Source organism: Dromiciops gliroides, chromosome 1 (assembly GCF_019393635.1).
Source record: "Dromiciops gliroides isolate mDroGli1 chromosome 1, mDroGli1.pri, whole genome shotgun sequence".
Lineage (NCBI taxonomy): Eukaryota > Metazoa > Chordata > Mammalia > Microbiotheria > Microbiotheriidae > Dromiciops > Dromiciops gliroides.
Window position 1 is genome coordinate 292,389,735 of NC_057861.1, and position 14,281 is coordinate 292,404,015.

Genomic DNA, 14,281 nt, shown 5'->3' on the forward strand with positions numbered 1-14,281 from the left:
GGGTTGCCTAGCAACAGAATCTGGTGGTTTTAGGATTAACCAGCCTAGGAACAAAGGAGAGGAACACAAATGAAACCATGAAAATGCAAAATTATCTTCTCCAGAGCTGTGCGAAAAGACAGTAAAGTTTATAGGGAAAGAAGCTTATTAATGTAAGTATAGATCTTGATTTTACATGCATTAGGTTTTGCAGCACTGTTTTGTATTTAAATATTGAATGTTTTCTGTGGAATATCGGGATATTAAGTAAGTTGCATCCCCCATGTGTTTGTGTATTGTCTGGTCTAGTTAAATGGATTCTTCAGTTGTCATGGGTCATTTCAGATACATAGAGGGGATTTTATGCTGTCATGGTAATCTATTTGATGCCACAAAAATACTAGAAAGAGAGGGGTGCTTGGAAGAATTCACTATTTCATCAATAAAAATATCTGTGTAATTACAAGCACCCCTGCTCTCAAGTTGTCATGTCAATCATGAGTAAGCATTTATTGAAGCACCCCCAGCTACCAGCTACTGTGCTGCATGCTAGGGATGCGAGGATGAAAACACAGTCCTGACCTTTGAGGACTTTATATTCTTCACAGAGAAGTAAATAGAGCATATTTACAAAATAAATGCAAAACATTTGGCAATGGGGAAGGGGCACTATGAAATAAAATGCAAAATACTGTACATGCAAAATTGTTTCTAGGAGGAGGTTATTGGCAACCTGGTGGAGATCGAACTAGGCTTCCTCTAAGATAAAAGTTCTTAACTTTTTAATGTCGGGACCCCTTGTCAGAAAAATTTTAAAATTCACAAGATAAATAACCAACTGTATTGAAAACTGGGAAAGGAAGAATCAAGTAAACGCTCTTAAAGGGAGGTAGCACTTAAACTGAACCTTGAGCTAGGGGGTTCCAGGAAACAATGTAGAAAAAAAAGTCAATCCTAACCTATGACCCTTCAGTTCTTTCAAGGATGACAGGATTCAGCCCTGGTCATCTTCCTGGGTTTGCTGCTGCTTCTTTTTTTTTTTTTAAATAAACATTTTTATTTAAAGTTTTGAAAAGTTCCAAATTTTATCCCTCTCCTCTCCCTTGCTGAGGTGGTGAGCAAACAGTTATAGATTATACACATACAGTTATGTAAAATATTTCCATATTAGTCATTTTGTATAAGAAGACTTGAATAGAAGAAAAAATGAAAGCAAGAAAGTGAAATATAGTATGCTTCATCATTAGTCCTTCTCAGGTCTTAGATCATTGTATTGCTAAGAATAGTTAAGTCATTCACAATTCTTCATCAAACAATATTGCTGTTACTGTGTATGTTCTCCTGGTTCTGTTCACTTCATTATACATCAGTTCATGTAAGTCTTTCTAGGTTTTTCTGAAATCATTCTGCCCATCATTTCTTATAGCTGGCTTCTCTTCTATGGTAACTATTTGGAAGATTACAAAGATGTAACAGTCCCAGCAGAAGATAAACATATATAATTAACCACTAGGTAAAGATTTTTCTTGTGTTTTGTAGTATTATTAGCAGTGTTTCCTGGAAACCTCAATATTCTTTTGCACATTCTGTAAGGTTTTATTTAATATTTATTGTTTTGATTCAACTGCTTAGTGTCATTCTGATTACTGTAAAATGTTGGATGAGGAAATGGACTTCCTTCTTTTTCTAGTAGAATTGGAAAGAGGTAGTACTTAAAGACCATGGCTGTTTTCTTATTGATAAGGTGATTGGCAGAGTGAAAAGACTACTGAATGGATTTTCTGGAGATCTGGGTCCGGTCTAGGTGAGCTGGGTCCCAGCTTGTGACACTAGCATACTTTGCAACCTTTAACAGAACACTAACTTTTCTTAGTCCTTGGTTTGCATGTCTTTAAAATGGATTAGTTGGATTGAACAATCTAATCTCTTAGGTAAAATAATCTTACATGGCAATAAGAAAATATGTAATTTAAAATTCTAAATGTGGGTTCTAATCTGTCCCCCCAGTTTTTGGGGGAAATTGACTAAAATCATTGATAAACAAATTTAGGTTTTTTAAGGGTTTATTAAAAGATAGTAAAAGAAAGAGAAAGATTGAGAACAGATTTTTTGTAACCTGGCAATCCTAGCCTTCCTAAACCCCCCACTTCTGAAGTCCTCTGCCAACACACCGATCTCTTGCACCAAAAGAGGAAGAACCTTCTCACCAGAGTCTGATTACTCCTTCATGCTCCCCACCCAGAAATGGGAGGTTCTTCAAGCTGATTGGCTAATGTCATTCAAATTCGTTGGTTCACTGGCCCGGAGGGAAGGTCTACATTGTAAAGTTCAGTTTTTAGCTTCTGAGAACAATACCTTCTTAAGTACCCTCTTAAGTACCAGCCAGATATGCTTACAATCTAGTTAACTGGAAGTAAGCCATTTGAAGTCAGGTGTTCTCACCCAATTCAATCAGTTTTGATCAATCTCCAGGTGGGCCCCTGAGTATCTGCTAAATCTCCTCCTCTACCACATTCTATTATCTTGACACAAAAGGAATAGTGTTTAGAACTGGGGATGTGATAACCTAATTGTTCCTTTGTTCAGGCTATATTTTATTGTGTGTGGATACCACATTCAGATAGGATGTTGATAGGCTGGAGAATGCCTAGAGGAAGACAAGCAGCATGTCAGTGGACCTCAAGATCATGCCAGTGAGGACTGGGTGAAGAAACTGAATATGTTTAGTCTAAAGAAAACTAGGAGTAGGGGAATGGAGGAGCATGAAATAGCTGTGTATTTAAAGGAAAGGAGATTAGAAACATTCTGTTTTGCAATGAGAGTGGCAGAGGCAAATGTAGGCTTCAGATGATAGGATCATAGATTTAGAGTTGTAAGCGGCTTTAGAAGTTGATAGAAGGAAAATTTCCTAATTAGAGCAACCTAAAAGGGGAATGGGCTACTTAAAAAGATAAAGTACTGCCTCTTCCCACTTGAAAGTCTTCCCAACAAAAAAAGTAAGCAAGCATTTATCAAATGCCTATGTGCTAAGCACTGTTCTAGGTACTCAAGAAACAAAAATAATGAAAAATAATCCCTGCATTCAAAGAGCTTGCTTTGTATTGGGAGAAACTCTGTGCATGTGTGTATATGTACACATACATATCTATTTGTATGTATATAGAGAAATCACTATTTCCACATATATATAACATTTAAAAATATATTTAAATATATTTCATCAATAAAATACAAAATGGACACAATGCTTTCTAGAGGGAGTAGACTAGCAGTTTGGAGTAGAGATCAAGCTAGACTTTTTCTAGGACAGAGGTTCTTTTTGTGTGTGTGTTTATGTGTATATGTGTGCCTGTGTGTATGTATTGGGGACCCTTCTTGAGAGTAATATTTTAAATGCTCAAAATAAAATACAAAGTTTAATAATAAAGACTAATTATATTGAAATATAAAATGTTTTTAAAACAACAGGTGAATCTAAGAGGTGGCACTGGGCCTGAGCTTTTGAAGTATGGAAGGGATTCTAAGAAGTAGAGGTAATACAGGAGACTTAGAGGAATTCTTATGCACAGGCATAGGGAAAGGAGATAGAATGCTGTGTACCAATAACAATGAGGAAGTTAGACTGGAATAGAGAGTGAATATAATATGTATATACATTTCTAGGTAGGCTGGAGTCAATTTTTTGGGGGGTGTGGGGTTAAGTGACTTGTTCAGGGTCACACAGCTAGTATGTATCAAGTGTCTGAGGTTGGATTTGAACTCAGGTCCTCCTGAATCTAGGGCAGGTGCTTTATCTACTGCACCACCTAGCTGCCCCTGGAGTCAAATTTTGAAGAGCTTTAAAAGGCAAGCAGAGGAGTGTGTATTTTATGTTATGGGAGCTACCAAAGTCTCTGTGACCTTTTCAGGTATCTTGAGACAGGATTCTCTTGGATACAAGTTCAAATCCATGAACTTTGAAACTCTGAGATCCTTTAATTCTATATCTTCTCTCATGTTTATTTTTACACTTAGCATTGGTCCACTTAAATTCCATGACAAGTCAAATGAGAATAAATAATAACAATAGCTAGCATTTATATGCGTCTTAAGTTTTGCAAAGCACTTTACAAATAATATTGTATTTTGTCCCCACAACAGTCCTAGGAGGTAGATACTATTATTACCCCCATATTATAGATGAAGAAACTAAGACTAACTGAGGTTAAGTGACTTGTCTAGGGTCAAACAGCTACTAAGTGAGGTCAAATTTGAACTGAGGTCTTCCTCATTCCAAGTCTAGTACTGTCCACAGTGCTGCATAGTTGGCTCATTGTTTAACTAATACATTGTTGTTTTTTCTAATATGATTATTTTATATTTATATGCAATTTATAATACAGATTCTTTTTATTGATTTGACTAACCATTTTGTTACCAAAAATTCATCTCAACACAATTTTGTTAAATTATAAAAAAAATACTAAGTTATATTTGCCAGTGTTTTATAAGTTATCAACAGAATAGTTTTGTCATCAGCCTCAAGGTTCTTCCATGTGGCTGAACATATTCCTTGCCTGCTGACTTCATGCTCTGAAAGTTGAATTTCCAGGTGCATATGTAATGTGTAGGTGTCATTTCAGCAAATTCATTGTTTTTCATCACAAAGCATCTGGCTGTTTTGCATATCCTTGAGTAGACTGGTAGAAAATGTACTATGGCAACAAGGTGACTCCAACTCCAAATATAAAGGAATGTCTTTGAGACTCCATTATCCACTCTTTCCCTAAGCCAGAAGTGTCCCTTATGCTGTCTCCTTCCAGGCTCTCAGCCCTAACTATCCTACTCTTCCTGAAGTCTACTCTTAGTCAGTTTGTCTGTTGAGTAACCTATTTTAACACTAAATGTTTAGACAAATTCTTTAGCAATACAGCCTGTTCACCACCAACACAATTCCTCTGATCCGATCCATTTCCATTAAGGGAAAACAAGAACAGCATATCCAAAGATCATACTTAACAAGGGTTCTTCCTTGAAATTAGCTATTTCTTTAAGCTTTTTTTTTTTTTTTTGGCTATTCTACATGGATAAATGAAGGTCTGCTTTCACCAGGAAAAGTGGAAGGACAGATGGTGACAACTGTACAATTTAGGGACAAGCTTTCACAGTCATAATTCAAAAACATTCATCTGTTGAATATTCTTGAGTTGGGATTACATGGAATTTTTGAGTCCTACTAGATAGGTTCTGCCTAAAAAGCATGCCATACCAATACCTCTTCTTACGCTGACTTTCCTTAATCTCCCTCATCCAGTATTTCTACTTTATCTGCAAAATAGTGTGACTATGTTCTCTCCTCAAGCCCTCATTTGTATTCTGATCAGACCAGCTTTTGTCCCTAGGCTATCTTGCCCATCTTGTAGCCTAGCCTACTGTGCCCTCTGGATTCCCCCCTCCTGCTGCAATATAAACTTTCCTACATTTATTTTTTTTTGGTGGGGCAATTGGGGTTAAGTGACTTGCCCAGGGTCACACAGCTAGTAAGTGTTAAGTGTCTGAGGCCTGATTTGAACTCAGGACCTCCTGAATCCAGGGCCAGTGCTCTATCCACTGCGCCACCTAGCTGCCCCTCCTACATTCTTAAACTTTTAAAATTTCTATTCCTTTCACCTCTTGACTTTAATAGAAATTTGACCTTGTCCTGAAGGATATCTCATACCTTGCACCCTTCTCCACTGTAGCACATTCTTCCCCCTTCTGAACCACAGGGTCCTGTTCCTTACAGCTACTTCTAGACCTTTTTTTTTTTTTTTGCCTTAATGACCAGTCAGTATTTGAAGTTCAGGCAATCTACATAAATACTTTCCTCTTCCCATCTTTTTCATAGTTATCTAATCACATCCCACCCACTCCCAATTTCCAAGTAACTTTCATAAGTATAGCTAGAATATACTCTTTCTCTCATCTCCTGTTATCTTCAGATTTCAGTATTATTGATCTCCTAATAAATTGACCTCTTAATATGCCCTAAACAAAATGATGAACTAGACAAAAAAAGTAAGGTTTAATTGAACTGTATTTTTTTTTCCCTTAGTGGTCTCTCTCCCCTCTCATTCACTCTCAGATATCCAGGATTTCCTGGTGCCTTTTATTAATCATAAATTGTGCTGAAACCATTCCTTACTAATACAGAGCCTCAAAGTTGGAAGAGAGCTCACCTGAAAGTTAAAAAAAAAAGTTTATTTAGGCATCATTTCTTGACTCAAGTGTGTTGTAACTTCATTTGTAGCCAATGGTATACTTTTTGCCAAGTTTTGCCTATACTGATGTTAAAATCGGGCTTTGTCTCCTATCTATAAACTAGGTGACCTGGGAGGAGGTGGGCTAGAAGCATCCCAGATTCGGGGAGGCAAGGAAGCCAATTAAGGGATTAAGTTTCCAATGGCTGGTCAAAGAGGGTGTGAGCATAAATGTCTTCTGTCACTTAGGTAAAGGATTAAAATACTGCCAAGTCCAAGGATTTACTGGTTCTCTTTGAGAATCTAAGCAACATCACTTAATGTTAAAGATGAGTCACTTCTTTTTGCTGTGAATCATGGGACAAATTTATTTCTTCCAAATATTGTGGACACTATTGATAATTCATGGCTCTGGTTTTCAAGGAGACCATACCCCAAGAAGATCTCTAGGTCTCTGACAACATATATCTTGAAAATCATTAACACTTAATGGAATTCAGGTGTTTAAGCCAAGCTAACAGTTGTTTTTTAATTGACAAGAAACTGATATTGTGAAAAATGTTTTGACTAAAGTCACAAGTTTATTTTTATTACTAAAATAGCTATGAGCCGTTTTGCAGTTATGTAATGATGTGAGACTAATCAGATGTGTTCATTCTATGATATTTTTATCTTGTTAATTCTGAGAATGGATGGTAGACTTGATGCTTCATCCCCTGATGAAACACAACAGATAACCTAATATGCAAAGCAGAACTTTTTCACTCAAAACAAATACTCATAGTCTCTCTGTTGAGGCACTATTTTTATTTATTTATTTTTTTTTTTGGTGGGGCAATGAGGGTTAAGTCACACAGCTAGTAAGTGTCATGTGTTTGAGGTCATGTTTGAACTCAGGTCCTCCTGAATCCAGGTCCCGTGCTTTATCTACTGCACCACCTAGCTGCCCCAAGAGGCACTATTGATTTTTAACTTTTCTTTCTTAGTAAGAACTTAATCCTCAACAAACATAAATATTTTAATATGCATATAAAAAGCACAAAAAAGATTGTATAGGAATTGTGAGCCCTTGAGGAATTTTTCTAAAGAGATTTAAAAAAATACTTTATGTAAGGTTTTCAATCATTGCTAATGATTTTTTAAATTCAAAAATGCATTTCCTTTTAGTCAGTATTCTGGTCTTGTTAAGGTACTGTGGTATTAAACACTTAAGATTACTCAGTCTGTCAGATGGTTTGATTTCAGAAATCATTCTTAATAATTCTGAATATGATTAGAGCATTGCTTACACAATAGAATAGATCTAATCTTTTAAAAAACCTGTTCCTTTATTCTCAGCTGTAATGAAGGGATAACAAAGGAAGATGCAAAGGTCCTTTTTGGTGTTTCTTTAAAAAAATTAATTGAGGGGGATTTTAAAAAATGAGTATGCTGCAGAATTTAATGTAAAGTACATGGCTTCCTGAAATTTACTTTCATAATTTAGTCTTTTGCAGCTTGGATATTAAACATAAGAAATACTATTTGCTAGTCTTATGTTGGTGTCATTTTTACCTTTTGTGTTTTTTAAAATTAATGATCATAGACTACAGAGGGATTAATGCACCAACCTGCATAAGAAGTTGACCAGAAGACTAAGTGATTGCCATTCACACTCCACACCCCAGCTTCACCCTTCATTTTCAAAAGCTAATAAGATTGCCTACATTTTCTTTCTGTATTTCAGTATTTGAAAGACATGATTTAACCAATATGCCTCTTTCCTTAACTGACATGAGCAACAATTACTTGATGCCTTTATGAATTACGTCAGCCAGAAATCTCTAGGCTGACCTTTTTAGAAGACAAATTCTCATAATCTGTCATTGGGCTTGAACATAAAACCTTTGTAGTTTAGTGGTTTTTCCTAGTTTACTGACAAAATATAATGAGTCAGAGTCACCTTTATGCAATGCCATGGCATCAAAGTGAATTTTATGGTAATAAAACTCAGTATTTATATGTTTTAAGGTTTACAGAATGTTCTCAATAACCCTGTGTGGTTGATAGTATATGTATATATATATATATATATATACACACACTTTCACAGGGTTGTATATATGTATATAGAGTCCTCTGAGCCTCAGTTTCTACAGTTATGTCGAAAACATATATATGGTAGCAATTAACAAATATTTATTAAACACCTCCTGGATGCCTACCACTGTGTTAGACATCACCTTTGATTACTCCACTGGAGAAATTTCCCTGTGTCCATCCATTTTTGGAAAAAATATTTGACATTGCAGAAAGTGACATGATTTGGAGAATGGGATTTTGGTGTAAGGGGATCCCAAAGAAGGTTTGCATTCCACTTCTGATACTTAAACTGCCCGTATAACCATGGGTAAGTCACCACTTTTCTGGGTCTCACTTTACTTATCTGTAGAACAAGGGGCTTTGATTCAGATGACTGCTAAAACCCCATTCAGCTCTAAATCCAGTGATCTTATATTGCTTAAATAGAAAATTATACCTGCAGGGCTATGCCTAACACTTTGTTGCTACACAAGTTTACTTGGCAGGTAGGAAATATGTAGAGGTTGTGTGATAGATGATAGGCACAGCATAGAAAACACGAGTGGAACAAATGGTACTGAGCCAACTGGTAGTTGGCAAAGGAAAGACTTGATTAATGCCCTGAAGTCAGTCTTACAAGACTAGAGTATTAATGGCAAATTACAATAGCAGATCATGGCCAGAATTAAGAGACCAATCCTGTGTCAATCACCATATATTGTCTGCTACATGAAAGGTGCTGTCCTTGCCTCTCCAGGGAACTAGAAGAGGACGATCAGGTCCCTACACCTTTTCTTGCTAACTTGGGGGAGTAGAATATACATGCATGAGAGTGGAATGTTAATTGATGGATGTTTCTTTGCATATTATATGCCTGATATCCTGAAGAGAAATAGGAATATTAAATAGAGTGTCTTCTAGGTAGCTATGTGGCACCATCAGGTGAGCTGCCATTAATTCTAACCCTAGAAGCAGTTGAACCTCATGTAGACCAAATAACACTTTTTATATATTCATTATGAAAAGAACTGGTGATGACCATTCAGACAGAGACGTGATAGGTTCAAAGTGAGGGATGGTTTTGAAGTTCAGAAAATCAAAGTACAGTCATGAGGGTAATATAATATACAATAGATTTCCAATAGAATCTTAGCTGTGGGTGCAGAAGGGTTGTTTTGCCTTGTTTTTATATCCTTAATCCCTAGCTTGGTAGCTTGGTACATAATTCATTTAGTACTTACTGAATGTTTATTGAGTTGAATTGAGGCCATTTGCCAGTACTCTGCGTTTGGCCATTTAACCAGTTCCAAACTACTAGGGATACTGTCATTTAGACATCTCTTTCTATATTTTCCAGAATATAGTGTATCTTTTTATCAAATGCCTTTTTGAAATCCAGAAATATTGTCACTGTGTTTCCCTTCTCTTTTTCCTCAACTAATATAAAAACGATCAAGAGGAGATCAAATTAATGGCTTCTTTTTTTTTTTTTAAGTGAGGCAATGAGGGTTAAGTGACTTGCTCAAGGTCACACAGCTAGTAAGTGTTAAGTGTCTGAGGCCTGATTTGAACTCAGGTACTCCTGACCCCAGGGCCGGTGCTCTATCCATTTCGACACCTAGCTGCCCCTCATAAATTAATGGCTTCCTAATGAAACCATCTGCCTCTTAACATTCACTTTCTCCCTCTTTAAATGTTCAGTCCTATTAATAATCCATTCATAATTCCATTGGGAATCAGTGTCAGACTTATGATTCTATATCTGCTTAGTTTAATTTGACTTTTGGAAATCATTGTTATAGGTGATGACCAAACACTCTCACTGGCTTAAAATTTAATTTTTTCATTGCTACTAATGACCAAAATCAAGTCATTTACCTATTCCAAATGAACAATTTATTTAGACTTAAAAATAGAATTGTAAACAGGACCGTAATTCCTATAGTTCTTCCTTGTTGGAATCATCAACAGGTGTTCAGTCTAAATTTGTCACAAATGTACATTGCTAGCATGTTAAGATGAGTCCTTTAATAATCCCTTATGCATGTGTTTGGATGATAACCTAGAAACAATATATTATCATTGCAGGAACACTGGATTTTGGAATTTGAGAACATAGGTTTGAATCCTGGCTCAGTTGTTTACTATGTGACCTTGTCATGATAATCACCTGACCACCCCATGCCTTAGTTTTCTCATCTATAAATTGTGCAGGTTAGGCTACATGATGGAAATAGTTCATAACAGGTCTAAATCATATGTTCCTAAATTTTCCTGTTTCTAACTCTTTCAATTGGCTAGGTCAGGTGAATTTGGCTTTCTGAGAGAAGAAAATAAAATAGTAAAAAGGTAACAACATTTGGAGGTTATGATTGCTTCCAAATATTTCTGATGATCCACACAATTTTGACTTTATGCTTTTCTTATATTTGCTTTTTTTCTTCAAGATAGTATGTTTGTAATAGCACTCACTTTTCTTGTTTAGTGCAAATGAATTATGAGATATCATATATTTGAGTTATTATTATTATTATAATTATTTTGTTTTTTGTGAGGCAATTGGGGTTAAGTGACTTGCCCAGGGTCACACAGCTATTAAGTGTGTGTTAATTGTCTGAGACTGGATTTGAACTCAGGTACTCCTGACTCCAGGGCTGGTGCTCTATCCACTTCGCCACCTAGCTGCCCCTTGAGTTATTATTTTAAAACTAATGGAGAATCTTACAAACATGATAAGTGAGTCATTGTCTCATATTTCAAGCAAAGAGAACTTGAATAAAAATCCCATTACTGGTTGAAATAAAATTTTTTTTATCATTTTGAGTCTGTTATTAAATTTTGTTTTAAGTTAATCATGAAAAATGCAAATGAGAATAAACATAAATAGACATTTTTCACAGCAGAGCAAACCAAACAGATACTTTGTACACAAAGAAAAGTATTATTTTGGCTCCTTGAATCACTTTTTTCTTCTTTTAAAGCCTCTCATTTGAAACTCATTTCTGTCTCATTAAAGCTTTTGATGATATAATCTTAGTTTTTCCTCTGATTTCATCACACCTCTCAATTGTGACAACTTACAAACATGCATAATAACTGTAGGAGTCTCTTAGGAAGGATGAGATCTGCTGTTACAACAGAGCATACATGGGGGGGGGGGAAGAACCAGATGGGGTGTGAACAAGAAAGAAGTGTTTACACTAAAAATTTACTGCATCATAATAACTTAGAAAGTTTCTACAGAATGTAAAAATTTTACCTCAGTCCAATGTTCAGTGAAAATCCGATTAAAACAAATTTATATCCTAAGATAAAATGCTCCAGTTATAAACTGTACTTATTAAGGGACTCATAGAAACTAGTGCACTTAGGGATATAAAAGACAGAAAGCAGATAAAAATGAGATCATGTATATGATAGACAACAGGTATTTTTGTTTTACAATCCTTAAAGTGATAACTACCAACTGTTGTTTTAATATACTATTATTAATATTGTCTTACTAATTTCTGAAAAATAACCAAGACTTAAAATAGCAATTCAATTCAACTCGCCATTTATTTGTTAATATGTTCAAAGTACTCTTCTAACTAGAGAAATGAAGACAAGGTCAAAAACAGTTCCTGAGGGCAGCTAGGTGGCGCAGTGGATAAACCACCGGCCCTGGATTCAGGTGGACCTTAGTTCAAATCTGGCCTCAGACACTTGACACTCACTAGCTGTGTGACCATGGGCAAGTCACTTAACCCCCCCATTGCCCTACAAAAAAAAACAAAATAAAAACAAACCCAAAAAAAAAAAAAAAAACCCAGTTCCTGCCATCAAGGAACTTGTCTTCTCCAGGTGGTATAAGTAGATAAATCAAATGTAATTTCAGGAGGTAGAGCAGTAATTAGAATGCTTTAACTGCCTCCAACCAAAGGATTCAGGAAGTAGGGAAATAATAATAACCTGTACCTTTGGGCCAGGAACACATTCTGGTAGAAAGATAGGTGAAAATAGCCCAATTTCTATATTATTATTTTTTTATTCAGATACTATCAGTTTGTCTATAGATGAATTGCATTTTTTATAAGTCCTTCAGAGTTGTATTGGATCAATGTATTGCTGAAAACAACTAAGTCATTCACAACAGATCATCTTACAATATTGCTGTTATTTTGTATGCAGTACATTTCACTTTTCATCAGTTCATGTGGCTCTTTCCAGGTTTTTCTGATAGCATCCTGCTGATCATATTTTTTTATGGCAAACTACATTTAGATAGTACTTTAAAGAGAGGTTTCCTTATAATAAACTCATGAGGTTGATTATTGACAATTTCTATATTATTGTTTTCTTACTTCCTGTTATTTTAGTATTGTCCCCAAATAGCGTGTGATATTCTCTCATGTCATAGAAATGAGGTTTTACCTAACTATAAAATCTAGAATTAAGTCCTGGAAGCTTTCTGATTGACTCATCTTGGACAGAGGCAGAGTCCTTAAAGCCAATAAGTAATTGACAAATGCAGTAAAAGAATTAACTAGTACCTAGCCACCACAAGGTTGTTGTGAGGATCAAGTAAAATAACTTGTAAAGTATTCTATGAACTTTAAGTCACAAGTGCTATCTATTGCTATTATTATTTGAATCCCATCAAGAGGAAACTTGTGCTTCATTTTTTTTCTTTCTTTCTTTCTTTCTTTTTTTTTTTTTTGGTGAGGCAATTGGGATTAAGTGACTTGCCCAGGGTCACACAGCTAGTAAGTGTAAAAGTGTCTGAGGCCAGATTTGAACTCAGGTCCTCCTGAATCCAGGGCCAGTACTCTATCCACTATGCCACCTACCTGCCCCTTTTGCCTCATTTCTTTTTTTTTTTTTCCTGCCTCATTTCTTACCACTACCACACATTCCCTCTTGCCCCCCCCCCCAATCACTTTCACCTTCTCTCAGACACAACCTTATGCTACCATTAGATGCATTTTTTGGTAGTCCCCTAATAAAATGGAAACATCTCTAGAAGGAATAAAGCTTTAAGTGTTTATCAGCAATTAGATAAAAAACTAGAGTAATAGTGATGTTAAACTATTAAAGCCTTTAAACAAATAAAATTAATTAAATTTAGAATTAAATAATGAACGAATGAAAATAAACAATAAATAAAATGATAGCTATATTAAGCTATTAAAGCTTAGAACTGCACTGAGACTTTTGGGACATGATGTACATGGTGGTTAGGTAGTGACTAAGGGAGTCAATCCACAACCAAGAAGGAAATAGTTCTATGAATTGCTACTTAAATTATAAAATAATGAGACTGATTTTTGGCAGGTTTCTTTAAAGGCATCATGAATACTGGAAAGGGTGGAAAGGGGAAGAGAATAAGCACTTATGTATCTACATAACAACATGCCAGGCATTGTTCTAAATCCTTTTTTACAAATATGTCATTTAATCCTAACAACAACCCTTTGAAGAAGGATCTCCATTTCATAGTTGAGGAAACTAAAGCAAACCTATTCAGTGACTTACCTAGTGTCACACACCTAGTAAGACTCCTAAGGTAGATTTGAACTTAGGTCTTTCTAACTCCAGGTCCAGTCTCCCTTTCAAAAAATCCCCTTTAACCTTCTCTTCCTTGCCCCCTTTCTGCATCCTTTTCCATCTCTGCCTCAATGTCCAAATTTTAGGAGGTTTCTACATTTTTAAACTTTTAAATTAGGTCGGCCCATGTCTGATATGAAATACAATATAGCCAACTACTCTAGACGAGGTTTTGGGAATGCCTAATCACAACTTGATATCTCAAAATACTTTAAATATAGTGCCCCTATGTCTAGGTCAAACACATCTGCTTTTGAAGAGGCCTACCCATCTACTATTTACCACTCCTCTAAAAACCTGGGCAAAATTCCCAATGAGGTTGAAGTGCTTGTAAGGGAACACCCTGGGGGAGAGGGGGGAAGGGAGGAAGAGAGAGAGAGAGGGAGGGAGGGAGAGGAGAGAGAGAGAAGGAGGGAGAGAGAGGGGAGAGAGGGAGG

General features: G+C 35.9%; 1 protein-coding gene across 4 annotated transcripts in view; it reads left to right on the forward strand.

The window, feature by feature from the left end:
• Window positions 1–14,281, forward strand: part of PKIA (cAMP-dependent protein kinase inhibitor alpha) — a 77,218-nt gene that overhangs the window by 32,775 nt on the left and 30,162 nt on the right. The window contains exon 1 of one of the 4 annotated variants that reach the window (XM_043975590.1): window positions 24–152. The exons of the other annotated variants lie outside the window; for them this stretch is intronic. The gene's annotated coding sequence lies outside the window, so the exon portion shown is untranslated. Of the gene's footprint in view, window positions 1–23; window positions 153–14,281 lie in introns of those variants that run through there. 4 annotated transcript variants of the gene reach the window in all.